Genomic DNA, 12,317 nt, shown 5'->3' on the forward strand with positions numbered 1-12,317 from the left:
CCAATTAGGCAAATGGAAATTCGTTTAGTCTTCAGGTTTGCTGTGGCAGGGGAATTTTATAGTTTACATTATATGGACAGCTGTATTCAGTTGAATTAGTATTTTAAGTTAATGTTATTACAATAATCTCTATAGTAAATAATATACGCTTGAATTGGACTTATCTGTCTCCATCATACGAGAGTATTTTTAGAGAGTATGCTCATGCTGAACTTTTACTTTAACTTAAAGAAAGATTTTGTTTAGTACAAAGAATTAAATCACACGCCTTGCAAACATAAATAAGAGTATGATTCATGATTCTTTGTAAATAAATTGAATTGGAATTTGACACGAAAGTGTTTGACTTATTAATGGTTTTGATAAAATAAGACCTCTGGTTTGAGCAAACACTACTATAAGAGTACGTTAATTATTAAACCCCCACCCCGAAAGAGCTTCATCTCATGATTATATTAACAATATCTTTAATTGTTTTTGGATTATCTAACTAGATGTATTTAAAAACTAGGGAAAGGGAAGAGAAGAATTCGAATAACATGGTTGTAATTTTAGGAATAGATTATTTTGAAACAAACAAATTTATTGGTGGACCAGTATCACTATAGGCTTTGAATGTTACTAAAAAAACTAATTTAGTAGCCTAACTAAAATTCTTAGCACTGGACTTATGGAGTTTTAGATTGGAAAATTACAGGAGCAAAAATAGATTTGATCTTATCATCATACTGTAACAATATTCTAAGTAACTTTATTACATCTGGGGGCTTCAACTGGTATAAAACTATTAGCGTATGCTAAATCTCAATGATATAACAGACAGAATTTCAATTTCTTTAGAAGTAGGCCTAGTAGTGAAAAAGATAAAAATCTTAGTCACAAGACATTTTGAAACTAATATAATTTTGTGTATATCATTTTTTCCTGCTCTCATTGGTGAGCGTAAAAGTCGAACAACTGGTTTCAATGACCATCGATATATAATTATTATAACTATAAGTGTAGTAGAGTATAATAGAGAACAGTTTTTTGCGAGTAGCACTCACACTTATAAAAAGTGTATCTTATTTTTGTTTAGTTGCATACTTTAAAATTACAGAGTTGTTATTAGTTCAGCGATCAAATGTCTATGGTTTTAATAAAAATGTTTTCCGTATCTATAAAATGTTTGTCCGATATTATTTTAACGATTAAGCAATTAACCACCACCGAGCAAGGCTCGGTCCCCCGGTACTTTTATTTAAAACAAATAAAATCAGTATTCAGCTTATCGTTGTATAAATTATTACAAAGAACCATAATAATTAATTCATTCATTCTATTAGTCCATTCAGTGGATAGGCTATTTAAATAACTATCCTAACTGGTTATACTATGAATAGATTGAAACTAAAAAAGTCATTAACAGTTTCCAGTCGTTAATTTTTGTAGCTAGTAAAAAAAAATTTTGGACCCTTATAAATTCGTTACAAACAGTTTTCATAAATATAATCCGTATGCTACAAAAAAAAAAAAGATAGTTACCGGTATATCAGGAGTTCAACGTCATTCAAATTAAATGTGATACGAGTGTCTCATATTGTACAGTGTACAGGGTGGTAAAAAAGTCCCTGGAGAGTTAAATATTTTAAAAAATAATGCAGATAGAGCTACAATACTTGGTACAAAGTTACAGTGCATAAAACTCTATTTTAACACATATTCAGTGATCCAATAACTCTTCAGGGGGACGGCCCACAAGGAGTCGGAAGAAAATCTTAAACGGAAGCATAGGTCAATATGCACATCAAATTAAAGGTCTTTTTTTAGTAGAATACAATGCCGCAAACCGCACTTCAAAAGGTTGATCCTGCGCAAAATGACAGTTGTTCAAAGATTCATTTAATTTACATTGCTATTATACGCTTTCTCCTCAGGGAGCCCTAGGGAATCGGAAGAAAATTGTTAACGTAAGAATAGGTCGATATGCACATCAAATTAAAGGTCTTCACTTGTAGATTACGATGCCGTAAATTCAAGCTCAAAAGAATGCCTGAGTAAAAAATGACAGTCGTTCAAAGATTCAAAATGGCGGATTCAAGAAATCTTTGAACATCTGCCATTTTGCGCAGGATCAACCTTTTGAAGCGCGGTTTGCGGCATTGTATTCTACTAAAAAAGACCTTTAATTTGATGTACATATTGACCTATGCTTCTATTTAAGATTTTCTTCCGACTCCTTGTGGGCCGTCCCCCTGAAGAGTTATTGGATCACTGAATATGTGTTAAAATAGGGTTTTATGCCCTGTAACTTTGTACCAAGTATTGTAGCTCTATCTGCATTATTTTTTAAAATATTTAACTGTCCAGGGACTTTTTTACCACCCTGTATAGGTAGATCCTACGTCTGACTAAAGAGATGGGTTTCGATATTGGCTGAATTTGCAGGTCATTGGATATGAAAATTTATGATATCTAGGCTTTATAACTCTAACATATATTATTTGTTTGCAACTAGTACAAAAATAATATGCCATGATACATTGCTTGATAATTTCATGTATATTACAAAAATTAAATTAATGTAGAACCTTTAAGCTAGATTATAAAAATTATTAGTCTTGCGAACAGTATATTCAAATACGTTACTTATTGATGGCTTGACATGCCTCTCGAAACTCTCAAAATTAGTTCTATCTGATTTGTAAAAAAACAATCGTTAATGATTTTACTCTCTTTATTTACCGAAATTTAGCCGCGTTATTCCCTTTTGGGTATTTTGCCTCAAATTAATTTGAATAACATTAAATTCATGAATGGTGAAAACATTTCAAACGTTTATCACTATGCTCCTTTATTAATACTTTCGAAACGACTGATATTTTGACTCGGTTGTCCGTTTGAGTTTAAATTTGCGGCATTGTATTTTACTAGTATGGGCCTTTAATTTGATGTGCATATCAACCTATGCTTAAATTAAAGATTTTCATCTTACTCCTTTCAAGCCGTCCCCCTGAAAGAGGAATTGCTAATTGCTTAAAAAGGTAGGTTTTTATGATAAATATCAATATATTTACTATGTTGGTTAAAAAAATACTAAGCCGTTCCGGGACATTTTTGATACACTGTTTAGTTAAGGTGTTTAATTAAAAACAAATAATATGTTTAAGTGTGTGTGTTTATGTGTTACCTACGTTAACACGATAACTCAAGTAAAAATGATCCTAACAAGGGTTTATGGGAGAATTTATGGAGGCAAAATTTGTTTTTTTACACTTTTGATCCTAAAACTATTATTTATGGAGCTTGTAATGTTTTTTTGCATAACCACGCATTCGTCTGTATATAAAAATACCCCCGATGCAGCAAACCTGCAGACTAAGCGGATTTCCATTTACCTGGCTGATTTTACTCTAAAATATTCCCTTAAAATCTCCAGACTCATTCCATATTTAAATAACATTAATATTGACGAGTAGCTTTGTTACTTCAAGAAAAGTAATATAGTAGCTTTTTTATTGAAATGTCAATAGCTTAGTACGAAATAATCTAGTTTACTGGGATTGATCAAAATATAACCCTTAGCAAACAAAGTAAAACGGTTCATCTAATCTCCATAAGAAGAACTTGAAAGTTTTTAATTTAAAAACTTTCAAGTTCTTCTTATGGAGGTACCCTTGTTTCCATAGTCCAATTTAAGCCGGTTCGTTAACTCGTTCGAATAAATGTAGGTTTACATGTTATTACCAAATTTGAATAGCTTATAATAACCTACATGGGAGATTTGCTAAAACGTAGCTCATTTTCATATACAATACTAAGGGACGACCATAGTGAAAGTGATTGAAATTGTAATTGAATTGAAACACTTGACAGTTATTCTGTCTTAGACTCTGCTCTGCTGACTAGGTCTACTGCAGCAGCGAAATTGGATATCGGGAAATTCCTACGATAACGCTTCAAACCAGCTAGTAGATGAATCAGGCAAATTCCAATAACCTAGGAACCAGATTATCACGGAAAAACCGAAATGAAATATGTTTATATTACTGGTTCAATACGTAATCAGCATTTTTCGATAGACATTACGTTAATAATAATCAGACGAGGTTGCAAATCTGTCGCATTTACGTTTTTCATCAACGCTATTTATTTTTACTATTTTTAACACTTTGACTTTAAAAAGTACTTAAGCCATCGTCAAAGACAAAAACTGAGTAAATAATTAAAAAAACTTTTGTAATCCTGAGATTCAAAGATGATAAAAACTAATTTATTTTAGGTATGAAAATTGAGGACACTAGTTTTTGTATATGAGCCTTGTGCTTAAAACAAATAAAAACAATTGAATCATAGGATTTCACTTAAACAAGGCAATTCCTTAATGTATGCATTGTTTTGCAGTTAATTTATATTTTTGACATTTTATAAAAATGTGTAAGGAGTTATCGTTATATATAACCCAAAATTCTGACCTTATACTTTTGCAAATTTGACTTGCGAATGAAAATATGCAATCTAAAGGTCTTCGGAAAAGGTTAAGTAAAACTTTTATATAACTTGCTGCTTGTATCTCTCAGTTTTGATTAAAGATAAACTATGATACTTACAAGTAAATACTGTATTTAATACTATCTGCTATACCCTTTACGGACAGGACACTGAAAAGAAAATTCGTTCGTTAAATATGTTGTATAAAATAGTTGCACATTCGCCTTTGGTGTCTGAATACTCAAAATAGCCAAACTCATGTGAACCAAATATATGCCTACCATTGAGTTTGGATTGGTACTACAGGTAGACTTTCCATTTACGTGAACTAGACGTACCATTAATGCAGACTATGAATATGTACTGAAAATAGGAATTCCATTTATGTGAACCAAAAATACCATTGAGTTTGAATACTGTAAGTAGACATTCCATTTATGTGATCCAGACATACAATTGACTTTGGATACGGTATTGCAAATAGGCACTCCATTTATGTGAAACAAATGAGCCCTTGTCTTAGGATACTGCAAGTAGGTAGACAATTAAGGCAGGATTAATATGCTATCTCCGCCCAATATTGCAAGGAGACAACTGCATTGTACACCTAGTAAAACCATTACTTGTCACTTTTGGATTTTTTTAATTATAGAATTTTTTACGTACTAGGGCTGAGTTTCACATTTTTCAATGTTGCACAACCTAAGGTAATTTATTTCAGAACTCTCTTGTTTGGATTAAAATCATTTATCATTGAACAGTGGTTTCTTAAATGAAGGTTGTGTCAATTTAAAGCTTGACTTTTGGACGGCTAGCTGTAATCTGACCACTACCACTTCTTTCATTATTTCTCTTTCTGAAGAACTATGTATCAAACTATTCTGAGTAAAGTTATTGGCTTATATAGCATGTTTTGAGATGCTAATTATAAGACCATTTTATTTGTATTTTGTTGCATTTGATGTTTTAAACATATAGGCCTAAAATCGTAAATTCTTTGGAAAACGTTGGAAATTTAAATTGGAGATGAATTCTTATCTTTCTTAATCTTCTATAATTCTTATCTTCTTTGTGTAATCTCAATTTCATGAAAAATCTTAAGAAATTAGAATATGCATTTACTATTGAGATTTGGGTGTAATGTTATCCAGAGTGAAGGTCAACCCCTGGACTTTTGGATGCCGTCCTCTTCACCTGAGCAGAAGCATAGGCCTACCAACCAAGGCCCGAGTGCTCCAGCGTAGTACAGGCGCAACTGCCCCGTCTCTCGTACTGTAAATTGTATTCTGCTGAACAGTGAAATAGTGATTACACATTTTAAAGGGTTTTTTTTGGTGTCTTTGCTATCGATAAACTGGTTTAAGCTCAACCTGAGTTTGCTTTTAATTTTCTGTAACTTAATCTTTGTTACCTGTTTGATTTTTTTTACTTCATCGAAACACTCAAATTCACATAAGAGTTTAACTTTGATTTCAGAAGCAACTGACAATTCAATTCATTTCAAGCAATCAATTAATTAATCCATTTACTTTTTTACTATAATCGTTTTACTTTAGGTCTTTTATTTTTATTTTGCTGGTGTAAGTTTTGAAAATATTTGATAGCAGTGTCATGACACTTGATATAATCCTATTAACAGTAGTAATGAAATGGACAGCTGTGTAATATTACTATCGTTTCAATTTTACTAGTGTCCTTTTATTGCAATGCTAAAAACTATCGTATGTCGTCAATCGATAAGAAATCTCTTTAATGATATCTAGTTTTCTTAGCATTTCAAAATAATAAGAATTATTGAACTCTATAAACTTTGAAAGTGCCGTATTGCAATGATTTACAGTCACTAAGAATTCAGCCTTCTCTGTACCTTAATTTGTTCACAACACTACAATTAGGCCGCTAACTGTCGGTATATACAAATATTTTACAAAAATACTAATACAACATCCTAGCCCTTAGGCTGGAGCCCTAAATGTTTTTTAGGGAGTTCGTTCCATGCTAAACATTTCAAATGACTGGTTTGGCACTGTACCATTAGGACATTATAATGATATTTGTTTAAAAAATAATTCTTATAGAATGGTCATAGACCAACCCTCCGACTGCTCCAATCAAATATTTTTGTTTATATTGAAGATAAATTTTATTTCCAAAATATTTGCCTCCCAAACTGTTAAAAGTCCCCCAAGAAGACTTAATCTAACAAAAACTTTTTTCAACATTTTTTTGAGATGGAAGTTCACATTTCGTATCCAGTTTATTCTATGTTAAATCACCATTTGTTTACTATTATACACGTTATAGCGTTTTGTAGGTATATTTAAACTTAATCACTATTATTGCATTATAACTTTCATTTCATTAAATGTGGAACAGGACGCTTACTTCATTATTAAATTAATGTAAAATTAATTTGTATTTCTTTTATATATATATATATATATATATATATAAATTACAAATTTCTGGCTATAGCAAATGCACAATTTTTTTATTAATTGTATGAGGTGTTACATTTTTTCTACTGTATTTGTTTAAAGTTGTGAATCCGTAGATTCTTAAATTTTGAAAAATAATAAGATGACAACTACCAGAGACGGTAATTTATGTAGTGTAAACATGGCAATTTAGATCACCAAGAAGGACGAAACATTGGTCTAACATCCTCTCTAAAAGACTCAAGTTAGATAAAAAGGCCTGGAGATGTGATGTCATGACTTGCCTGTTGTCGAGCTTCTGCATTGAAGTTATAGTAGTTCTGAGTCACGGATACAAATCATGTTTACTTCTATAATGTGAAATATATTGTTTCAAAATAACCTTCAACCGTGTACTAGAGTAAAACCTTCCCTTACGTATATTTATCATATAAAATACACAAATGTATAATTTTAATCTATCTTTTAACTTACTATATAATAATTTTGTTTTATTGTATTCACATACATTCTTCAACTATTACCGATAATTTAATATTGTAAGCGTAACACCTTTGAGTACTTTTTGTGTTATTTGGGCAATATTAATTGTATCAGTTAGCTAAGGTAACCGAATAAAACTGAACTAGTTATTATAAAAATAAGTACAGCTATTTATTTGTACTAGTTGTTATCTTAATATTTGTTTTTGGTGCTTAATAGATCTTTGTATGGTTGTTCTTTTTTGTTTTTTTTTTCTATTCTACATTTTTACCTGAGGACGGGGGTCCGAGGAGATTTTAAATCTCGAAACGTCATAAAATCTCGTTCTTTTCTAATCTTGATTTAACATTTTCCTTTAATAAGATCATAAGTTATATTACATGAGACTTTATATCTGTAACATCTTGTAAAACATAATCTTGAGAGATGATAGTCGTAGAAATAATCGAGAGAGGGACAGTAACCACAAAGTATGCTTCTGTAGAAGTCAAACTGTTTGAATCAGAAAAAGCACCCAGAGTACAATGTACGATAATTTGAAGTGATATTCATATTACATCAGTTTGATAAACATCTACCATTGTTTTAGAATGATGTACTTGAAATGTCTCCCTAATTCAAAGGCTGTAACCTAAACAGATTTTGTACTGTAACGTTACAGTATAACAATTTATGCATCGAACTTTCCTCAAATCCAAATAACACTAGGATTGCTTTCAGAGAGATGAAAGCCAGTTGAGCGGAACAAACGTGACTTGATATTTGTATAAGTAACTAAATGAAAAAAATTCAATAGATGTACTAATTCTTTTTTTTTTATTAAAATTATAATAATTCAATTTTTTACTACAGAATAACAATTCAGATACCTCTTCCATAAGTGGATTATGGTAGTTTTGACCAGGAAAATATTACAGTAGTGGGAATCTGATATTAACATCCAAAAATGGCATTAAAGTATAAATACCCCCGCTACAGCAAACCTGCCGACATTAAATATCACGTTCTGGTAGTTTAACATGTTGTTATTTTAACTCTTAAATCAATCAACAAAACCATTTAGAAAACAATATCCTTCAGCAAAACAAATATTCGTGTCTTATGTATGCATATGCTCCTCGGGCCTCTGTGTTCTGTCCTCGGGCCTCTGCTATTTATAATAATGATAAATGATTTGCCCAGTCATGTTGAAGGTGATGTGGTCTGTTATGCAGATGTCACAACACTGGTTCATAGCTCAAAAAATTTTCAAAATCTTAAGGAACTCATGGAGCAATCCCTTGTACAGGCCTCGGCTTGGTTCCATGCTAACTTTTTGTCTCTCAATGAAACCAAAACACAATCTTTGGTCTTTACGCTGAAAAAACATTAAACATGATGTGACCTCTGTTACGCTTTTGGGTATTTGCATTGATACAAAACTGACTTGGAGCCCTCATATAACCTTGGTATGCAGTTAACTTTCCAGAGTTATCTTTCTTTTAAAAAGTCTAAAAAGTTGTCTGAATAAAAACTGTTTAAAAAAGGCTATGTAGCTTTTTTTCAATGAGTTCTTTTGTACGGGCTCAGACTCTGGGGTGGGTCTGCTGAAATTAATGATGTATTGCTAATACAAAAAAGAGCTGTAAGAATCCTAGCAAACGCTGAGTATGATGCCACTTGCAGACCTCTCTTTGTAAATGTGGAAATCATGACTGTTTGTAGTTTGTATGTTTTTGTTTCAGTTATGCATGTAAAAAATGATCTCTAGTCACTTAGTCGTAGGGGTGATTATCATATGTACAATACCAGAAATAAAAACAATATTTATGTACCTTATGTTAGGTTAAGTAAAAGAAAAAGAAATTCCAGCCAGTTAAGCATAAGGCTTCTTAACCACATTTCTTGTACAGCTTGGAACCAAACCAACAGAAAATCCCAAAACAATCTTCGGGCATTTTTATTGGCTTTCCCACTTCATAAGACCAGCGTTTCTTCGACATTCCCAAGAAGACTGTGAGAGAGTTTTTCCAATGTAGGCTACGTAACAGATTGTTTTGTTTTGACTATAGTTTTGTGCATGGTTTGCTTTTGGTTTTGTTTGCTGTGTGATTTTTGCATTTTAGTTTTAATTTATATGAAAATTGTATATTGTTATTTGTTCTGACGATGCCTATTGTATTTCATGCCTAATGGAAAATAAAGCATTTCATTTCATATAAAAACAATTTGTATAAATTAAACGTTTGCCCTTGAATACAAAATTTATATATGCTTTAAGTATAAACAACAAACTTAAAGTACATAAGATAAGTACAAATAACCTAAAGTAGATATAAGTTATATGCAAGTTTTAGCTCATAGAGAATGGCATGCAAATCTAATTATTATATCATCGAAGCACCTCGCAAATTACGGTTTTAACTTTAAGTTAGTTTTTATATTATTAACTTTTTCAATGTTTTTGTGAGCTGGATATTATTTCAGATTTGGTGAAAATAATTAAAAAGATTGAATGTGAATTTTGCAAGTAGATTATTTATGTAAATAATTCAACTTCATTTTGTAAACCATTTAATTAATTTGTAAGCTTTTGAGTCTTAACTTTAATTTCTAAAAACATCTACGATTGGAATCTGAGAATAAACTTCCTGATATAGCTTGATATATTTGATCTAAGACACGATTTGCAGTTTGCACATCAGTTCATTCACATTTACTCGTGTTCCTCAAAAGTGTAAAAATATCCCCACCACAGCAAACTGCCAGACTAAGCGAATTCCAATCTGTCTAATAGGATCCATACTCAAAAATGTATACATATCTATTTCCCATTTTGAATAACATTAAATGTAGTGATGTATATAATATATGGCTCAGTACTTTGGAATGCTGCTATGGGAAAGGTAAAATGTATTCTTTCGACCGAATTTTTACAGTACGAGATGAAATAGAAAGATTTTCAAAATGTGACCAAGATATATATTTATAAACAAGCCAACTACAACAGTTTACTTACTCTCGATAAGAATAACATGGAAATTTTAAATCTCCAATTGTTTAAATTTTCTCCATAACCAATAACCGTACAAAATTACTTCAATGTCCTAATTATTTGTTTTTTTTTTTTATCTCTTCAAATCTCTTCATGGATTAGGGAGCACTGAGAGCAGTTGGAAAATATTATGTTTTTAGGGTCAAACTTGAAAAATATCAATTTTTACACAATAAAACTCCTCACAAACCCCTGTTCCCATGGTTTGATCATGCTAGTTCGTGAAATTATTCAAGTTTATCCCAACCTGGCCGTAGAACGATTGGCACACATTTTTTGCCGATTTGGAATAGCACGACTGGCACAATCATTAGAGGGGATTAAGAAGGGTCAACCTGTAATGTTCGGAAAGGCACGATTGGCACAACAGACCGGTAAGAAAGTAGCAGGCAGGTAGCCAGAATGCGGGAATATTTCAATTGTTTTGTCACCACAATTTCCCTGCTGTAGTGCTTATTAGAGAAGGCAAGGTGTAAGTTTGTGCGACAAATCTGCAGCTACGGTCACTGCGCTAGCTGGATCCAAATGAAGCTACACTAACCTAACTTAACCTAACCTAACTTAACCTAACCTAACTTAACCTTTGAAAATATGCAATATTACCGGCAAATGACTGTCGTAGCAGAGTTGACGGAGAATTTTAAACTTCCCGTTTTCCTTCGTTTGATGGCGTCTACCTGGTCGAGCGGTTGTGCCAATCGTCCCGTTCTCCCCAACCTACACCATCAACCTAAATTTCATTAAAATCGTTTATAAAAAATCCAAGTAGCCCTAAAAGGGAACATTATTCAATAATATATATATACTGTATATATAAATACATATACAGGGTGTTTGGTAGTCAGTGTCAAATAATTTAAGGCATTATTATACACGCTAATAACGATAAAAATGCGCAATTTTTGGGCATTTTCGCGGACTGCTCCCCTTAAAACCATCTTAAAACAATATTTTCTAACTAGATATAAATTATTTTAACGAATTGGTAAGCATACTGTTTTTGTTTCTGTAGTTGTAACCTCAATTCTCCAAAGCAATTCATAGTTGTGTTGTGTAACCACAGACATCTCATTTCCAGACCAACCAAGTTTCACCGTCCAATCATTGATTCTATACGTCATGTTTACACTATTTGGGTCAAATGCTAACAGTTGTAACGGTGCATTATTTTAAGCAGTTTTTTTTTTATTAAAGATTAGAAAATATAAGTGCTATTTTCTATTTGTAACATAGGTGATTACAACTCCGAACTGTACACATAGTTTAAGGACAATGTATGACGTACATATATTGTCCTTAAACTATATATATACGTACATTGTACGTATAGGGTCAAACAAGTCAAGCTTTAAAACAAATAAAATATCACCACCTTAGCAAACCTGCAGACTAAGCAAATTTCCATCATTATTTGATTTTTAACTTAAATATTTCCTTAAACATATCGGATTATTTTTTATTTCAGGATCAACATGTACTTAGGTTTGAAGCAAAAGGGAGTATAATATGGCGTGTCTTTTGTAAAAGTTTAATAGCTTAGTGTGAAATAAACAATTTTGAAAAATTTTATAAAAATACCGAATGGCTGAAAAATAACTTGCATCCCACCCCACTTGACTTTTATATTTATTTACTGTATTTGAGATATGTTGAATCAGTTTGCGGCAACCTTCTTAGATGAGGTTCTATAATAATGATGGTTGATTTTTAAAATGTTACGGAAATAAGTTATAACCGTAGATGTTATGGTAAGATCTAGACTGAAGACCGATTTACTTGTTCGTTTTGAAGTCCTCGGAGGCCAAAATCGCCATCCGTTGAAATTAATATATTACGTGTCCGTTACCACTATGACTAAAGCAAAAATCATCCAATTTCGATTAAATTTAGGA

This window comes from Macrosteles quadrilineatus, unplaced genomic scaffold (genome assembly GCF_028750875.1).
Source record: "Macrosteles quadrilineatus isolate MER2022 unplaced genomic scaffold, UCM_ALF_1.0 Scaffold_1__1_contigs__length_201487025, whole genome shotgun sequence".
Lineage (NCBI taxonomy): Eukaryota > Metazoa > Arthropoda > Insecta > Hemiptera > Cicadellidae > Macrosteles > Macrosteles quadrilineatus.